This window comes from Tenrec ecaudatus, chromosome 1, assembly GCF_050624435.1.
Source record: "Tenrec ecaudatus isolate mTenEca1 chromosome 1, mTenEca1.hap1, whole genome shotgun sequence".
Taxonomy (NCBI): domain Eukaryota; kingdom Metazoa; phylum Chordata; class Mammalia; order Afrosoricida; family Tenrecidae; genus Tenrec; species Tenrec ecaudatus.
The window spans coordinates 12,335,824-12,342,096 of NC_134530.1; the positions used below are offsets into that span (position 1 = coordinate 12,335,824).

The following is a 6,273-nucleotide window of genomic DNA, read 5'->3' on the forward strand; positions in this document are numbered from 1 at the left end:
CTCTCTGTCTGTCTGTCTGTCTCTCTCTCTCACTTGCTCTCGCTCTTCCTCCTTCTCCCGAAGGCTCTGTGTTTGCCTCCAGAGATGGCCCCAGATGGGCTGCCCAGCTCTCCAGGTTGGCACTATGTTCCCACCGACCTTAGACCCACTGAACTCTGCACCAGCCAGACTGTGAGCTCCATACACCCGCTTCACCCTTCTGCATTCGCCGCCTTTAAAGGCACGAGATGGAAGAGGGCTCTAGCTAGCACTGGACCCACGGGCGTAAGTTGGGCTGGGCTAGGACTTCTTGATACAAAGTTCTTTCATATATATTATATATTTATATATATAGTACATAAGTGTCATTTGTTTCTCTAGACCAGTGGATCTCAACCTGTGGGTCAAGACCCCTTTGGGGGTCGAACGACCCTTTCACAGGGGTTGCTTAAGACCATTGGAAAACACATATTTCCAACGGTGTTAGGAACCGAGACGCCGCTCCTCTGTCGGTCTCCAGGCGGGTCCGCCCCCATGCAGATACCCCCACCTACGAGTACCCGGCGTGAAGACTGTTACCCATGCTGCACCATGCTGCAAGACAACATTCCATTGATTTGTCATTAGAAATACTTCACATTATAGAATGGCAGGTTGTTTTTGTGACTCGTCACGATGCTTTCATGATATTCCCTTTGTAACAATGAAAATACATCCTGCCTGTCAGACATTTACATGACGATTCATCACAGTAGCACAATGACAGCGATGCATAAAAAATGATTTGTGGAGTCCTCTAGAGGCCTTTCCCCTCCCGGAGGATGCACACTTGATTCCAGCTTCTCCACTTCACGCGGTCGCAGCCCCCGGCCTCCTCAAGATAATGGCGGCCTCTGAGGTGGTGGTCCTTGGTCCAAAGCTCTATGAGGGGAAAACAAAAGAAGTCTATGAGCTGGTCCATCACCCAGGGAAAGTCCTCCTGCAGTCCAAGGACCAGATTACAGCGGGGAATGCAGCTAGAAAGAACCACCTGGAAGGCAAAGCTGCGATTTCCAATAAAATCACCAGTTGTATTTTCCAGTTGTTACAGGATGCAGGTATCAAAACTGCTTTCACCAAGACATGGGGGGAAACGGCTTTCATTGCCCCGCGGTGTGAAATGATTCCCATTGAGTGGGTATGTAGAAGAATAGCAACTGGTTCTTTTCTCAAAAGAAACCCTGGCGTCAAGGAAGGCTACAAGTTTTACCCACCCAAAGTGGAGATGTTCTTCAAGGATGATGCCAATAATGACCCACAGTGGTCTGAGGAGCAGCTAATTGCTGCCAAATTTTGCTTTGCTGGACTTGAGATAGGTCAGACCGAAGTGGGTATCATGAGTCATGCCACACAGGCCATTTTTGAAATACTGGAAAAGGCTTGGCTGCCCCAGGACTGTACATTGGTTGACATGAAGATTGAATTTGGTGTTGATGTAACCACCAAAGAAATTATTCTTGCTGATGTTATTGACAACGATTCCTGGAGACTCTGGCCATCCGGAGATCGAAGCCAACAGAAGGACAAACAGTCCTATCGTGACCTCAAAGAAGTAACTCCCGAAGGGCTGAAGATGGTCAAGAAAAAATTTTGAGTGGGTTGCAGAAAGAGTAGAGCTGCTTCTGAAATCACAGAGTCAGTGCAGGGTTGTAGTATTGATGGGCTCGACCTCTGACCGCCATCACTGCGAAAAAATCAGGGATGCTTGTGGAAATTTTGGCATCCCATGTGAACTTCGAATAATGTCTGCCCATAAGGGCCCAGATGAAACTCTGAGGATTAAAGCTGAGTATGAACGGGATGGCATTCCTACTGTCTTTGTGGCGGTAGCCGGCAGGAGCAATGGCTTGGGACCAGTGCTGTCTGGTAACACTGCATATCCAGTGATCAGCTGTCCTCCCCTCACACCAGACTGGGGAGCTCAGGATGTGTGGTCTTCTCTTCGGCTACCCAGTGGTCTCGGCTGTTCGACTATCCTTTCTCCAGAAGGACCAGCTCATTTTGCTGCTCAGATCTTTGGCTTGAACAATCATTTGGTGTGGGCCAAACTGCGAGGAAGCATCTTAAATACGTGGATTTCCTTGAAGCAGGCTGACAAGAAAATCAGAGAATGCAGTTTATGAGAACACCGTAGTGTTTATTATGAGAAAACTGCAAATTCCTAATTTAGCTCCAGGGAAGAATCATGTAAGAAAGAAAAATTCTAAGAGAAAAATGAAATGTATTGAATAAATAGTTCTCCAGAAAAAAAAATGATTTGTGGTTGGGGGTCACCACCACATGAGGACCTGTATGAAAGGGTCGCAGTGTTAGGGAGGTTGAGAACCACTGCTCTGGACAATCTAGACTAACACACGGCTCCCTGAAAAGTCAGTGGTCCAAGTGCACCAGCTGCCCCAGGAGCGAACAAGATAGCAGTCTGCTGCTAGAACATGGCTGTGTTGGCTGGTGACCCTAGACACAACGGGACAAACCGCTGCCTGGTCCTGCGCATCTTCACAATTGTTCGTGTGTTTGAACCCACATTCATGGCCACTGGGTCCGTGTATCTCATTGAGAGCCTTCCTCTTCTTTGCTGCCCCTCTACTCTACCAACCACGATGTCCTTTTCCGGAGACTGGTCTCTCCTGGAGAACAGGTCCAAGGTACGTGAGACGAACTCTCGCCATCCTGGCTTCTAAGGAGCATTCTGGCTGTACGTCGTCCGAGACAGATCTGTGTGTGCTTCTGGCGTTCGTGGTGCTTCCATGTTCTTCCCCAACGCCAGCATCCAAGTGTGCCCGTTCTTCTCCGGGTGACGGCCTTGGACGCCTGGTGGGGTAACTCTGCTCTGTCTCCCAAGGTCTCGACGAGGCGGAAGGCCTGGATGGCAATGACAGCGAGTAAGAACGAGGAAGCTGCTCCGTGAGATGACTCCTCGGAAGCTTGGTGAGTCACGAGGGACCCAAACACCCCGGCAGGTATGAGGATGACACAGGATGGGACAGCGCTACCTTCTCTTGTATAGGAGGTCACCAGGCGTCAGTCAACCCTGAGACAGCTGTCTGTCACCCAAGACCATGGGATAGGCACATAATCTTGTGTCAACTTGATAAATGAGTGAAGGGGCGGAGTCTAGTCTGTCCATGGGATCACAGCCTGGGGGCACCTCCTTGTGGGCGTGGCCTTCTCCTAAGGTGGGTCCTGGGACCCCTCTCTCTGCTTCACCTTCCTGATGATGAGCCGAGACACTTCCAGGTACGCTGATGGCAACCAGAGCCCTGTGACGCTTCCAACGCCATTGGATCCACAGGACTTTGCTCCCACCGGCCTATGATCTTCCTGCGTTCTTCATCATTGCTTGTGGCTACGTGGATCTGAAGAGAGACTGATGGACTAGTATTGGACTTACGGACTTGACTTGGACAGGGCTGGGATGTTTTCCTGATACGTACAATTACTTTTTTTGTTCTGTGTGCAATCATCTCTTACTAGTTCCATGGCAGATAGTTCTTTCCTGGCTTTTTGAATTACAATTACTTCTTGTATGTATCTTCCTTACACCTAAATGAGTGTCGCTGGACGTTCTAGTGAGCCCAGCCTCACATGGGCTCCGTGCCAACGGCCTCTCCCATCTGGATAATATATCTCTGTCTTAATCTTAAGACTTTAATAGAGGTAAAGAAAGAAAGAAAGAGAGAGAGAGAGAGAGAGAGAGAGAGAGAGAGAGAGAGAGAGAGAGAGAGAGAGAGAGAAAGAAAGTCAAGGAGGAGCTGCTCAGGTTCAGAAAGTAGCCTGGGAAGTGGAGGAGGCCCCAGGAGACATGCAGGAGAGCCTTTGGCTGTGCACCGGGTGTTGATTTCATTTACAAACAAGCTGAAGCCAATAACATGATGCTAATTTGGGGCACGCCTTCCTGTGCTGGCTGGCAAGTTACTGTGATGCTGGAAGGTACACTACTCGCATCTCGAGTCCCTGTTGGGCCATCCGTGGTGGCAGGGTCAGTGCAGCTTGGCCCACAAAGGGTCTCAGGATATGCAGTGGCCGAAACTGCGGGCTTGAGTACCGATGATCATGAATTGGTTCAGGATCAGGCAAGCTTTTCTTCTGCCGTGTCGACTCAGGGTGCAGCAGCGGCAATAAGATTGGGGGCCAGGGACCCAGGGGTGAGGAGCCTGGGTGTGCAGTGGGTGTGTACTGGGCTGCTCACCCCAAGGTCAGCAGTTCAAAACCACCAGCTGCTCCTCAGGAGAAAGACGAGGTTTCTACGCCCCGTAGAGAGTTACAGTCAGGGAAACTCACAAGAGCATTTTGACCCTATTCAATAGGGCCACTATATGAGTCTGTCTGGACTCCCTAGCAGTGAGGGTCCTGGGTGCTGCTCATACTCCTGAGTCTAATTAGTATGTTTGAACAGTCATCTTTTTTAAAAAAATCATTTTATTAGGGACTAATACCACTCCTATCACAATCCATCCCTCCATCCGTTGTGTCAAGCACATCTGTACATTCGTTGCCATCATTATTCTCAAAACATTTGCTTTCTGCTTGAGCCCTTGGTATCAGCTCCTCATTTTCCCTCTCCCTCCCCAACCCCTCTCCCTCAAGAACCCTTGATAATTTATAAATTTTTGTGATAATTTGTGAATTATTAATTTGTCATGTCTTACACTGTCCGATGTCTCCCTTCACCCTCTTTCCTGTTGTCCATCCCCCAGGGAGGGGGTTATATGTAGATCCTTGTAATTGGTTTCCCCTTTCCATTTTGGATCACTTGTTGTTCCCTTGTCCCTGGGTTTGTGAACACCACTTCCTTTGCCCACCTCCCCCTCTTCCATGGCCCCCTGAAACTCTCGGTCCAGTTGGTTTCTCCTCCAGATTGTTTATCCCACCTCTCTTATTTGGATAGACCTGCAGAAATGATAGTAATATGCACAAAAACATGACAGAGCAAAGCAACAAAAGAAAATAAAACCAATGACAGAAAAAGGAAAAGCCTGTAAATAGTTCAAGGTCTGTTTGTTGACCTTTAGGAGTGTTTTCCGGTGGAGTCTGATGGGGTGCCACACTTTGGCCCCAAAGTCTATTTTTGGTATTCCCTCGGAACTTCCTTGCTCTGCTCCCCTCGCTGTTCTGTTGCACGCCCTTAGTGTGTTGCCTCCGTGTGGTGGGACATTCATCATTTTTAAATAAAGTATTTCTCTCTTTCCAGCTGCCCTTCACTTGCTTCCAGGGCCCCACCGGCTAGCACTTACCGCAGGCACCCAGCTAGACGCAGACTGGGCCTTTCCAAGGAATTCGTGAACCCTGTCAGCAGGGGCAGCTCTGCCCTGTCCTGTAGGGTCCCTATCAAATGGAATCAATTTGCTATTCAGGAGTTTGGTCTTCTGGTTTTTAGTATATACTTGTGGTAGTTACATAATTTCATATCAGCTTGAAACATAAAAATGTAGGACTGGGGTCTAGCCTGCCCATCAGGTCACAGCCTGATGGTGACCCCTGATAGGCGTGACCATCTCATAAGGAGAGTCCTGGGACCCTCCCCATCTCTGCCTTCACCCTCCTGCTGGCGAGCCACTCTGAGACCTGCCCAGAGCCCTGGAGATGCATCCACAACCATCCACAAGTCTTGGGTCCATGTGATCGTCCTGCATTCTGCATCATTGCTTATGACAGTGAGTCTGAAGAGGGACTTGTGGACTAGCATCGGACTTATGGACTTGAGTGGGACTGAACTGGGATGTCTTCCTGATATATAGTTGAAGGATCTTAGCACAAGTAACTCCATTTTGATTTTGGAACTATGTTAAGTTCTTGAAACTTACCCTATACCTACCGCCCCTCCCTTGTATAAAACCAGCATATTTTTACTTCTAGATGCTTGCTCAGCTAGTTTGCCCAACGCCCACCCAATTCCCAGATTACTTCCTTTTCTTACAATCCCTTGTGTAAGCATAGTTATCCCCCTTTTTTCCTCTGTGCCTGTCAGCAAGGGGTATAAAAACACCACTCACACTTCCCTCTGCGCGGCTTCAATAACTCAATGCCCTGAGTTGCTGATCCCGCCCGCAAGCTTCTCAATAAAGCCTGCTTCTAAAACTTTCTTAATTGGATCTCTGGTTCTGTTTCGCGCCCAAATAAACCTTACAATAGTGAAAAAAGAAAAAAAACTAATAAATAAATAAAGATTAAAAGAAAAAGAAAAAACAACTTCCGTGGGCATATATCCTTCCCCATTATGCAGCCTGAGACCCGAGGCTCTGAGAAGGTCCTTCG

The 6,273-nt window shown here is 48.5% G+C and overlaps 1 pseudogene; it reads left to right on the forward strand.

Moving 5' to 3' along the window:
• The first annotated feature begins 775 nt into the window (after positions 1 to 775).
• LOC142445125 (bifunctional phosphoribosylaminoimidazole carboxylase/phosphoribosylaminoimidazole succinocarboxamide synthetase pseudogene) lies at positions 776 to 2,236 on the forward strand (annotated as a pseudogene).
• The last annotated feature ends 4,037 nt before the right edge of the window (positions 2,237 to 6,273 follow it).